The sequence below is a fragment of the Glossina fuscipes genome, unplaced genomic scaffold (genome assembly GCF_014805625.2).
Source record: "Glossina fuscipes isolate IAEA_lab_2018 unplaced genomic scaffold, Yale_Gfus_2 0, whole genome shotgun sequence".
Taxonomy (NCBI): Eukaryota; Metazoa; Arthropoda; class Insecta; order Diptera; family Glossinidae; genus Glossina; species Glossina fuscipes.
The window spans coordinates 9,360,902-9,375,125 of NW_023998414.1; the positions used below are offsets into that span (position 1 = coordinate 9,360,902).

Sequence of the window (14,224 nt, forward strand, 5' to 3'; positions counted from 1 at the left end):
AAAAAAAAAAAAAAAAAAAAAAAAAAAAAGAAATTAAAAAAATAAATAAAAGGAAAATGTTAAAGTTATCCCTTAAGGGTACAACTGTCATGTAAATATAAAATGTTTTAGAAATACTCTTATAATAGATACAATTCTATAGCTATATGGTTTAAACGTTATCGCTTGTTGAAAAATCTTTTCATTTTTCTACTTACTACACCACTTGTGGTCCGGCGGTAGACTCAGTTCATACGGATGTAGCGAACATACGAAAGGACTTGAAATAGATCCACCTTTTATTATACCGATAGATTCAGAATCACTTTTTGAATCGATTTAAGCTTGTCTGTCCGTCTGTCCGTCTATCCGAGTTTTTTTTCTTGTGTTTAACCTATAGGTCGCAATATTTAAAATATTTTGATAAAATTTGTTACACTGAAGTGTTTTAGTTCATGGACGAATGCTATTGAAAATGATTCAGATTGAGTAATTTTTATGCCCATTTCTAATATAACCGTATAAAGCAAAGTGTGGGTAAATTGTTGTAGAGTAGGATGGGACCAATCCCATTCAAATGGGTTTACTTGTTTAACTTTGTTTTTTACCCTACTTAGTTGTTTTTTTTGGCTAAAGGAGGCATCTTTTACGGAATGTATAAGAAAAGTAATGAAACTGAAACTTTCGAATAATAATTGCCTAAAATTCATAGCATTGTCAGTTTGGTTATAACTTAGTTCTTAGTTCTTTCATCTAATAACGAATCATTTAATTTTTGATATATAATGGACTTTAAGCTGTCGCTTCAACAAAAAAAGAACGAATCGATTTGAAGCGAAGAATCGATTAGCTCAAAGTCAAAAATGTTAACAAGCGAACATAAGACAAAGTATCTGTAGAAAGTATAAAGTTTACTGCACTGAGAATCGAATACGTGAACACAATTTTGCGGTCGCGAGTCTTACGCCCTTCGCTATGCATCAGTCTAATTGTACTGATTACAGATATGATATACAAAAAAAAAGTCCACTTGTCTTAGACTTCCAAGTAGTGTGGGCGAAAGTGCAATGGCGAACACAACGGTTTATAGATAAAAAAATACTTTTCGAATGTTGCTCATAAAATCTCATACTTCACATTCATTTAAGATCCTCCTCCCACTTGATGAAAATATTATTTACTTTCTAATCTATTTCTTGTACGAATATATGATTTGCATTTACAATTGATATTTTAAGCAAAATAATAATTAATACAAAATGCATTCAAGATTCAAGATTTTGAAAAAATGGTTGACTTTAGAAATCGATTATCAAAAAATTGTTAAGAACCCTAGCAGATGTTAGCAGAATTAGTTTTCGCTCTGCATCGTTACACTTAACTAGAAAGTTTTATCAATATCAAGATAACGAAAAGTGTAAAATTATTACTATTATGTAGATCCGAATAAGGATATATCTGTTTTACGCAATACCATTTATATGAGACAATAAAGAGACAATAACAACAAAAGAATCAAAAAATCAGAATTATTTCAATCAAATATGATCTACACTGGGCAAAAGCACGAACTCATTGAAAGGTAGCGTAACTTGTGAAGAGTGAAACTTCTACCGTACAAACATCAAGGTGAAAATTATTTGTATCTAAAATTTCGGGAAAAATAAACACGACGAGGCGATTCAATTTCAACACAAAGAACTTATTTGCACACCTATCGTATACAAACAACAAATAGGAAAGATGGTGGCAGGAGGAGGGATGGATACCATACTATTATAGTTATGTTATATATGTACATATGGCAGCTGTTGTTAAGCTCTGAGGCTCATTTCGCTTGAATTTTAAACCTGAATATTTTAATTATTTCTAAAAAAAAAATTCTTTTTTTTTTTTCGTACATTAAAACAACAATTAACACGTTTTACCGCAATGAGCCCCAGAGGCCCGCCAACCAGAAAAGAGCCTTGTATGTAGGACAGCAAGGATTCAATTGACCCAAGCAGTGCATATCATTTTAGACTCATAGCCGCAATAACACGTTCAGTAATTGCTTTACGAAGCATAAACTCAAAGAGTCAAAGTATGTATGTATGTATATGTAATTTACGTTTAAGTGGAAACATTTGAAATTCTCGTGTTGAAAATCGAAAAAGCTATATCGGTCAAAACACACACCTAAAACTGAGAGCATCTTTACGTTCTGGCTTTCTGATCGTTACTTATAAACTAAATAAAGTCACAACTATCTCATGCTAAAGAGAATGAATTTTTCGTTCGAATTTTTATTAGTCTTTATTAGGCTAAGGGCGGTGGATATAAAACATTTTTGTACAGCCGGACGTAGCGGTCTTGCTTGTTTTATTTTTCAATTTTCTTTAATATGTTTTTACATAATTCGGAATCGAAACGTCTGTGTCCTCTGTATATTATTTTATGTTTATATGTGTATGTGGTTTATTTGGATGAACAAATGAGTTTACACTGTGACCAATCTCATCTTTACAATACGGCATTACTTTCCGATTATGAGCCGCATTCCATTTGCTAGAAGCTGCATATATGCCGAACAATCGAGAAAGTTTGCCATAAGCAGAACTTGGGTCAAAAAACAAATTTTTCCTTATCGATTTGAATATATATATATATATATATATATATATTTATGTTTGCTTGTTCGCGTAAATAAATGACATTGAACTGTAAACAAAGACGGTAACAATTTAGTTATTGCCGTAATTCCCTTGACGTGGTGTTATTCATTAAAAAGGTATACGGTCCGATTTGGGGTCCATATCTCTGAGAGCAACTGCAGTCAAGCTTTTTTTATCTAATCGTGATCATTTCGTTGCTGTAAACGGATTTCGTTTATTTTTCACCTAACGCTTCAAATAGTATCCGGTTTTCACATTCACATCTGCTACGAATTGTAAGTCAATTTTTTTTTACTTTTTTTTTTTTTTTTTCTTTACTACACTTTACCCGTGAGAGTATATTAAGTTTGTGCGGATGCAAGTAATAACCAGGAGGGCTCGAGATAGACTTATCTTTTAATATATCAATTGAAGGATGTCTGTCCGTCTATCTATCTTGTTTTCTTTTGTTCGACCTATTGGTCATAATAGTATAGATATTTTGACTAAATGTAGTCTACTGATCAACTTTGGCCAAAGGACGACCACTATTGAGAATGATTCCGATTAAATCACGTCGTGGGCCACTTTCCATGTAATGCCCCGGATTGTCAAGTCATTGGATGACAAGAAATATTCTAATCTAGGTTTTGTATCCCGCATTATTGACTATTTTTTCTTCCTCACCGTTTGTTGTTGTGAAAGCGTTCAATACATTTTTAAATCTGAATTTGTTTTTTCAATCAATTCAGAGGAAATATTGAAAGTTTCCATTTGCTATCCCGTCTATGTAAATGAATGCATGTACAGATAGATAGGTGGGCAAAATTAGCTCTCTTCAAGAAGTTTACTTTCAATTAATGAGACAATTTAAGAAAAAATTAATTGAATAAAAATTACATTTATATTCTACGCTGATTTATAGTCATTTAGTTATAGCTTAAAGTGATAAAGAAATATATTTAAGGCTGTTGGGTGTTTTCTTTCTTCTTCTTCTTTTTTTTTTTTTTTTTTTTTTTAACTCATTTCCATTTAAGCTGTTCGGCTTCAGTGTGCCACTTACGCTTAATGAATCCCACATACATTAAGAGAAATGACATCATTTTAAATGGCGGATATGAATATAGTTTTAAATGTACACACGCGTAAGTTTACAGAAATTAAAAAAAAAAAAATAAATAAAAAAAAAAACACAAATAAATGCAGTTTTCATTAAATTAAATTAAAAATATAATTTTTCGTTTCTTTTGTTTTCTCGGAAAACATTCAACTGATTTTGATTATGAAAACCTATTATTGTGATAAAAAAAAAAAAAAAAGGGAAAGGACATAAAGATAAGATAAATAAATATTGGAAATTGGCATTGATCTAACGTATATTTCAATCAAGTATACGCACGCCTGATAGGCGATTAGTTTGTAGGCGCAAGTTCAAAAAAATCGTTACTTTATAATAATGAGTGGATTTGCTCAACTTATTTGCGTTCTTCCACAGGCAATCAATCCTCTACCATCATCTATACAAGGTATGTATAGTTGTTGTTGTATCTGCCGTAATAGCGAGCAAAAGATATAATTTTTACTTTTTGCGCTTTTAAAAGCTGGATCCTTCTTAATTTACTTTGCCTCGTAGGCACAATACGTCACAATAACATAATGTTGGGTCGGCGGGAGTGTTTTTTTTTTTTTTTCGCTTTTAATAGGGTGTACATTATGAGGAGTGAGCAAAAAAACCAGAAACTTCACCTTTCTACATAGGCAAACAAAACAATAAATTAAGAACTTATATGCTTTATTGGCCAAATCTCTTGCCAAAATGCACACACGCTACAGTGTGATGATGGATATAAATATGAATAGAATCCAAGCAAGCAAGCAATTACATACGGAACGACTAACAGCATTGATTGAAAAAACGTTAAGAAAAGATGAACAAAATCTTTATTACTTCAACCTGTAATAGAACTGGATCCCAAACCTAGCTTCGTTTCGAAGTTTACAATTCCAATAGGACTGTGGATTTTACGTTACAAAGCAAAAACCTTCGGATAATGAATAATCAAAGTTCGCTTCAATTGAATTTATTGATTATGAGGGAAATACAGACAGAATCAGAAATCCGTAGAGTATACACATATACTTATACATATACAGATCTGAATGCACATTCCTGCTCGGTGCTCGTTTCATTTTCGGCGGCCTACCATACGGTTTTTGAATTCATCAATTTCGCAAAAGTGCACATAAGTTAAGATATATAATCTTATACCCGATAACGTATGAACATCGATATCAATCACAGCTGCGCTTACGATATCTAAGAGTATGCATATACTATGCGTATATACACACCAAAAGTTGTCCTCAACTTTTCCTGCATTGGATTCACTGTTTTGCAAAATTGTGTGGTAAGTGCTGCCGTTCAAATAAGAGTAAACGCCATTCCCAGGCATCAATTTCTAAACAAAAAATAAATAAATAAAAAATCTGCCAGCATTTTTTGGTGACCCAGTCCGTTCACTGTAAGTGTGGAACTAGCCATGACTCAAAGTTATGCCGCCAGTCCAGAACCAAAATATTGATATTACTCATGGCAACGAGTAATAAGGTGTTCTTCGGCTGGTTCTCTTGAGTTTTCTCAGCACAAGGCTGAGGCAGTCTTACGTTTTTGCGTATATAGACAGATGAAATGGATGAGTCTCATTAATTAAACTTTTTACCGTTTCAATGCATAGCCTGAGCGTGTCGTTGCCGACCAGAAAATCTCTTAGGTTTTATCTATCAGCCCAAGAATGGTTTGGAATGCATTCTCATTTTATCAGCAATCGATCGATCGATTTAAAATTCATCATTTGGAGAAAATTGAGGAACACTGATTTGATATTGTTTAATCGGTCGAGCCTAATGAAGAAGAAGAACGATTGGGGTCATAAAAATGTATTTGCAATGATATCATCGCAGTGTGCTACATAGGATCCAATACACACCCCATACGTATACTAACCTGATAAATCCCAAAACTAATTTATTTATGATAAAATAACGAAAGATTCAATCTTTGGTGCAATATACTCGAAGACTAGACAATGATGGAATCGCTTTATAATATTGAAAATTTTTTCACCCTACGCCCTAATTGTGGTACAAGGGCGTATGAAATTTGTGACGATACGTAACAAAAGACTTGAAACAGACTCATCTCCCATTATACCACTTTCAGAATCGATTTAAGCTTGTCTGTCTGTCTATCTGTCTGTCTGCGAGATGCTTTAATTTTAACATGTACTGGTATATCGACATATGTGTTATGTATTTTTTTTTTTTTTTTTTTTTTTTTTTTTTTTTTTTTTTTTTTTTTTTATTTTTTTTTTTTTTTTTTTTTTTTTTTTTTTTTTTTTTTTTTTTTTTTGTTAATTTTTCGATTCTTGAAATCATGCAGGGTTTCGTCTTCATTTTGCAAGAAAAAGTGTATTTTGGCATAAAATAAATATTCGCAGGAAATCTTAATTTCATTTTGTGACACTTTATGCGACCTAAACAATAGAGCATCAGAGAGTAGGAACTAACTTAGTGTTATAGTATTATTGTTATACTAGAGGACATCGTTCTTTGCTTGAGCATACCTTTACCCTTTAACCGTGCATATAATAAGTTTCAAACGGAATGACAAATTGAGCTTGGCTTTTATAGTATTTTCAAGCATTTTCAACATTTTTGCTGTCTTTGCAAAAGAAAATTAAAATATCTATTAAAAAAAAAAAAAAAAAAAAAAACAAAAACAAAACAAAACTTAATGAATACATTTTTCTTTCGAGTAACATAAAAGAGGAATCTCAACAAGCTTTTGAAGAATTTTGAACTTGAAAAAATTGGATAATTTTTAATAAATTCTATATAGGGTCATCAAATAAATGTGCGCTTTTTTTGTTAACTTGTAGCAAACACTAAAGGGCAAAACATTTCAAGATGAATCGCTCTTTTAATTCAGATATCGGTTGATGCCATTTGTTTGAATATTTGAAATGAATTACATTTAAACGATCGCCTCTGGACTTTTGCAAAAATTCAATCGTCGAACACCAATAACATAAAAAATCTTAATAAACAAGTTCGTTGAGGGTTTCCGGCATAACACTACAGTAGAAAGTTCAATAGAGGGTTATGTCGCATGATCTTTCGCGTAAGCTGGCCTAAGCCTAAGCATTTTTGGAGATTGCGCGATCATTGAACCTTTCTCGCAATAAATTGATTTCGCCACAAGTTCGTTCAAGTCAAAATCAGTTATCATGTTTCTCCAGTGTATATGTAAAAACACGTTAAGAGCATCGCATATATTTTCTTAATAATAAAGATCGAATAGTCCCTACTTACGGAGTCATGCACGAAACGTATTCGTCGATTCATTGTTTTCGTAATAAGTTTTAACAAATTCTGTATCCCGTACCTCAATCTAAGTCTTCTATTCCACAAACAGTACAAAAAGGCCAAGCCAGTATTGCCAATGTTGAAGAAAGATTTGATCCAAATCTCAATTAGAAGTAAGAGTTTTTGATTTACGTTAACTTTCGAAAGCACAAAATGGATGACCCTATATATGGTACATAGCTATGTCTCAGTTGGTTATTTGTTTATTTAAAATTAATTTAATTTTATTTCTTTGACAATTTTAAAGCATTTGCTTTATCATAAGCAGAATATGGTATAGAAATTAATTCATTAAGTTTGAGTAAAACAAAATGTTTTTTTTTTTTTTTTTTTTTTTGTGAAAAAAATTTGGTTTTTGTTTAAAACAGAGAGAGACCAGATAATAGATTGAATAGATTGTATAAACAAATATTTAAAAATATATGCAGTTTACATGAGTTTGTGGTTGCATTCAATTTATATATAAATCCTAATTCTTTTATTTTTACCATATATATATATATATATATATATATGTATAAAGTTTCATATACATGCATTCATGTGCTATTATCTCGAATGTTTTATATAGTAAACAAAAATTTCTAAAATGTACTAAAAAGCATTTTGCTTAGACAATAAATCAAATTAATGAAAAAACAAGAAAGAATTGTATACGGCTAAGGTTGATTCATATAATACCTACTAAGGTACCAAGGGTGACCGAAAATTTGAAGAAGAAAAAAAAAAAAAATCGTTAAATCTTTTTTCAAAGTGCATCGATTTAGATGATTTTTTTGTTAGCTTAACAAAGCTTTCAATAGACCGACACGCGTCACTCATAGATCAAATCGTTCTTGCAAAAGCCAGGCATTTCTTCTTTGCCAGAGACACAGAAAGAAAAGTTGAAAACTGATAACTAAAAACGATAATAGTATCGGTTTAGTTGTCTCTCCGTCCATTCAAATCACGGTTAGATCTTGCAACATTTGTTTACGCTATTGATTTAAAGTAAAGATTAGGTTATTTATATATAGGTAAATATGATTCACCGAGGGCATCTAACACAGACGTCTTCTCAGCGTGTTAAGCACAATTGCTCTTTCGGAACAATTTTTTTATTTGTATTTATTTGTCTATATATATATATATATATAGGGTTCCACCTAGGGTTTTATATGCCGCCTGTACATCTATTATAAGGAACAGAATTTTTATCTGTAAAACCTCAGCAATTCATTAATCTACATATTAGAGAATATAATACGATATCTTTGGCCAAAGAGCCTGATAAAGTTTTGCATTTGCTTCTTTTACATTGAAGTATTATTTTGCTTCATCTAAATAGAGGATTTACTATTAAATAGAGTGCACGCTCTTGAGCAAACTTCAACTTTTAATAACTTGATTTTTTGGTCGGTTGAGTGATGCGTTGAACTGGAAAACGCATAAGAATATACAATGAGTTATAACACTTTGGACTATGATCTGGCATGTATTAGAAACCAAATGATGAAATTATCATATATGGGCGCAAGCATGGCCGTTAATATTAGAAGTCAACAGAATTTTATAGGCGTTACAACTAAATAACCCTTATATCGATCTTTTCAGATCAATATAAAATCATAATCATAAAATTTCTTGCTTTCTAAATCGATTCGTAATCTTCGTTCCGCAAATATGTACATTCGCTTAATAAATAATAGCATTAGATGACGGATTAAAACAACTTAATGTTGGTTACAAGTTTTGCTTTAACGACTTGGCTCAATGAACATCGTTCTCAGTGATTTCTTCATTGTAACGAAAATATTCGCAAATTATTTCATTTTGAAAATGAAAATTTTTAGATAAAGTCAATCCATAATACCGGTAAAGAGTTACACTTCAGTTACACATATCGAAAACCAGTTAAGCCTTCACATTTTCAAATATTAATTATGCAAATTGATATTCTGTGCTTTACGCGTTACCAACCGAAATAATAATCGAAATGTTTGCCATCATAATTCATGTTCTTTTGTCTCTTACCCGATATCGGATGGCTTGCGAATGCTCTCGCGGTAGAAACTTTTCGGTTTCGCGACGAAATATTTATCGATTCATTTTCGCACATCTTCAGCTTTGCAGAACTAATGATCGACTAAATGTGACTGCATGGATTTCAATGAGTGCCGCAGTTGGGAGAAATTCTTAGCCCACTCGTAGCTCCAATTGGAGATCACTTCATGAGTTGCTCGTTCGTCGTCTCCAAAACTAATAATTTCATATCATAGCTTACGGCATTTTTACGCCAAGCGAAAGGTAATCATTTTCATAGCTGTAACACAGATACAAAAGCAGGTACAAGCTGTTTGTACGGCCATCTGTCTACTTTGCCTGTCTACTTGCTCATCCTTTCGTTTGATAATCCTCCGAATTATCCGACAAGTTTTTCTCTTGCTACTTTTTACACATTCATTCCTTTATCCATTATTCATGTTGATCGCCTGGTTACTTGCCCTCATCAATCCGTCGGCCAGTTTCCCATTTTTTCAGCTATCTATCTATTCGTCCAGCTTTGTGTTGCTTTATTTGTTAGTTAGTAAATCAACATACGCTCATTACATCCACGCGCATAGAGTTCACTTATCAGCTTAATTTAGTTTTCATTCATTTCGATGATTTCACCATGAGTGGGTTAGTCGAAAAACTTGACTTGACTTAAAAGTGAATCGTTTAGTTTTTCTCAAGCAAGCATGCTTAACAAATTAGATAAGAAAGTTGCTTAGAGAAAAAACGAATTAGATTGAAAGCCATATTTAATTCATGTGATTAGCAAAGTTAATCATTAACATTTAAGAGTTAAGTACATCTTCAAGTTCATTATCTTAAATATTGATGTTGAATATATGCTATTTGTATTATATAGATATGCTTTCAGCATGTGTTGTAGTTTTAACATGATTTGACAGGTGTTTGATGCATAAATACTTTCTATCATTTTTCATTATAATAACATCAGTCAGCAGATATTCAAATAGTTTTCAAATAAATTTTATTTAGAAGAAACTTTTCATGTCTTTTTTTCATGCGTTCTTTCTTTCGAATGATGTGATTTTCAAAATGAAAATACTCAAACATACATACCATTCGATCGGTAATATGTCGACCGCTGTCTACATCGCTAATTCTATATAATCTCAAATAATTCATTTAGGAAATATAGTCTAGCCGGGCTGCAGTTTTCAAACATTTGATTTAATATATTTTTGAGAAGATGTGGATTAATGGCAAAGCATATCGTAGCAACATAAGATTCTCGGATATTGTAAACGATTCATTATTTGGTATAATTGTGATATTATAGTTTTCTATATTAACAAATTTCTTCTGTTAGAAGCTAATATATATCACATTTATAACCATGAGCGTAGAAAATTTTATCTTTATTTTGGTAACAAAGAAAAACGCGAGAACGAAATTAAATTGTTTTGTTACGTAACACAATTAACGTTCATCTGTCAAAATCTATTTGTTCATCGATTCGATCATTTGTATGCTGCTAATGAAAGTTCCAAATGTTGGGCTACGAATTTGAAACTCGAACCGTTCGTTTTGTTTTATTTCCATTTCTTACAGTGCTTGTGGTGCAAACGCATATTAAGTTTGTGCGCATGCATGCAATCTGTCCCTGGTGGACTTGAGATAGACTCATCGATTATTATACCGATCCGAAAGTGATTCTGAAACGATTTAAGCTTGTCTGTCCGACTGTCCATCTCTCCATTTATCCATTTTATTTCTTGTAGTCATCCTACAGACCACAATTATTGACCTATTTTGGTGAAAGTTGGTACACCAACGTGTTTTGACCCAACTCAAACTACTTTTAAGGCCGTGTCGCCTTATTATTGAAAAGTCATAGAATATAAAAAAAAAAAATTGGAGATTTCAAAATTTCCCAACAAAAATCGTTCAGTTTCGGCATTCTAAAGCCCCTTTCATTTTATCGCTCCTGCGAAAAGTAATTGCTTCTATTGCAAAAGGATTCGTGATCAAAATTGATCAATAAATAAAAGTAGCTTGGCATCAAAATTAACTGTACCAAATTTTGACCACCTACGTCTATGTTTTGTATTCCACATTATGAATTCATGAAAACTAGGCCTTTCTATGGCAAAACTTCTAATTCTCAAATATTTTATGTTGAAGGCGGTCCATAACAATAATTTGGCATAAAATTCAACCAGAGCAAACTTGGATTATATAGATTTATTTTTTGACCACGATCCCGTGTAAGAACTGCCACGAGATAAGGCACAGTTTTTAGTGCTTCATTACGAATATATATATAAAAGACTAGGCTAGGCGAAGTGTACGCGCCTGACTACAATATTTTGATTAATTTGTATTCACAAGAACTTGCACGTATAAGAAAGAAGGACAAGGATATCTATCATCAGCAAGCGTTGTATGATTATTATAAAGCTTTGTATATATTGGTATCATTGTTTATCGTAATCTGTTTTTTTAGATATTAGATTGGATTAAATTAAAGGATACCAACTCGATGAAAATATTTTTTAAGCAATTCTTTAAAGGCTACCGTCTAACATATTGTTTGGTTAATAGCTTTAGCAAGTCTACAAGCCCTTTACTTTCTTACGAACTTTGTTCGGTTTCCTATGATATTCAACATTAATCGACCAGAAATAATGATTTATAAAATGGAAATAAAAACATTGCTGAGTTCAGCGTAAAGAAATCGTTTGCACGACAATGTTAATCGAATTTTCTGTAAAGGAGAAATTACTTTAAAGTTTGCAACTTAACCTCGACAATAATTCAAAAAGTTTGCCTCTTTACCCCGACTAATAATAAAGTCTTTACGCGACTGCACAAGAAATACCGAGACAAGCGGCCTGACGGCTTTCAATTTGCGAGCTTGAAAAATCGTTTTCAAAATACTTGATGTCCTTTTTCTATCTGTGGCATACGGCGAGGTCTAGTGCTAGCACTTTTCTAGAGAAATTCGTTCAAAGATAATCGCGATTTAAGTAACCAGTAACAGGATTCATTTAAATGATGTTCAGTTATAATACAAGACTAAATTTATTTGGCTTCTATTAACTGTGCTCGGCCAGGAAATACTTTTACGATTAAAATTTACTCAATAATTCAATCTGAGAAGTAATTGTTCGAATATTTTTCACCTTTGCCGGGGCTTTAGGAAAAATAAGAATCTGACCGATAGTTTGGGGTAATTTTCTTACTAATTCTAGACGTAGTAGTATATCGATTGGGAGCGTTTCTAAACTTAAGCGATCTTTTGCATGTGGGCTTCGCAAATGTCTCAAATTGCTGGTGAAAATATATTGAAATTTTCAGTTGTTTTTTTTTTCGGAATTTTAGGACCACGGAATTTTGCTTGCGGACCACATAGGACTTTAACTTCCGTAACTTGGTTAGGAAATTGACGGTCTTTGGCGTAAAACCACTAGGTAGATAAAAAAATCATAGCATATATCTTTACTTATTTAATTCTTTGTTATTACGATAATAATTTTCACATGACGGCAGGAGTATATAAATATTATTAAATCAATTGAAAATGCCAGGTAAAATGTATTTTGCACGCAGGATAACATTTTCTATTCCGTTAATGAAAAAGTAAAAAAAAACAAAAAAAAACTAAATTAAATTCATCTACGAAATTTATTGGGCGGATGTTCAAGCTACGCCTTAAGGTAAATAAAGTGCAATTGCTTACTAAGCTAACAACACGTAAGAGATCTTTGGATGACCATGTACACCATGAAATGTTAAATGTATAAATAAATTCTATGCTTTAAAATTGATTGCTTTAAAAAATATATGTAATGCGTCCGTTCGTTGCGAAATATTCGGGTACAGATAAATTTAACATTGGTATTTACATGTTATGCATTCTCGTTTACTGTATATCAAAATGTAAAGAGATGGAAGTCATTTACGGCGCTGCGCCTTTTCCCATTTCAAACAAAATTGAGCTAGAAAAGCAACAGAGCTTGAAGCCAGGAAAAGATTGAATTTGCATGGAGTGAAAACGTAGTAAGGTATGAAACAATTGGAATTGAGTTCTTAATCTCGAAAACGGTGCAAAATTTCGAACACGTCCCCAGGAACTGATTCTTAGCTTGCGCTAGGAACAATTCCCGATTGCGACATGTTTTCCAGATCTGTCTTCTTCTGATTACCTCCTCTGCTTTACTGATTCATATCGGTCATCATCATCATCATCATCATCACAATTTATGGTCTTTTGTCTCGTATTCGTTAACTTACTTTTTTACTCTCGCGGTACAAACTATATTGTTTCAAACTGAAATAATCATCCATCCATTTTCGGACGTCATCAACTTTTGCGGGCTACTGATCCGCTAAATATGATCGCATCGTGAGAAGACTCGTTAAAGTAAAAACAAAAAAACTTCATTGCTCTTAGTATATCAAATTTGGTATAAGTCTTAGTACCGTGAAGTTTAATATCAAAATCTTTATCGTAACGAGACGAAGATAAGGCAATTTCCTTGCCTACGCCTATCTACTTGTAGCTGTTGTTCTTATTCAATGAATTCGTTGCATGGCTAGACCACGATTTCGAGAAAGCAGGAAGAAAATGTAGCAAGGATTTGATAATAAACGAACTGAAATATTTTTGAATACATACATACACAGACATGAAAAGTCTTAGGGCTAAGATGTTATGAGAATTTTTGAAAATTCTGGCATAGTATTGTTTGCATTCTTCATAAATTTATGCAATGCATATGTGAAAAAGAAGTAAATCTTTAAGATAATTTTGTAATGATTTACTAGATATAAGCGTTTTGTGCAATAACCTAATTTCACAAGTACTCAGCTAACTAATGTATTATTGTATACGAGCAGGAAAAAAGAAAAAATAAATAACTGCATTTTTTTTCATCAATACAAAATTTAATTATGAATTATTTATTTTATGGTATGACCAGAGAACACATGTTATTTGTATGTTAACACTTACTAAAACATAATCACATCATTAACAAGAGGTTTGATTATAATCAAGCAAAGCAAACCAGAGCGTGAATATTTATATCTGTCTCTCCTTCTGTGTACGTGTGTTTGTACGTGTGTTTGTACGTGTGTTTGTACGTGTGTGTGTGTGTGTGTGTGTGTGTGTGTGTGTGTGTGTGTGTGTG

At 32.2% G+C, this 14,224-nt stretch overlaps 1 long non-coding RNA gene across 2 annotated transcripts in view; it reads left to right on the forward strand.

Moving 5' to 3' along the window:
- Positions 1 to 14,224, forward strand: part of LOC119636136 — a 16,476-nt gene that overhangs the window by 1,092 nt on the left and 1,160 nt on the right. The window lies entirely within an intron of this gene.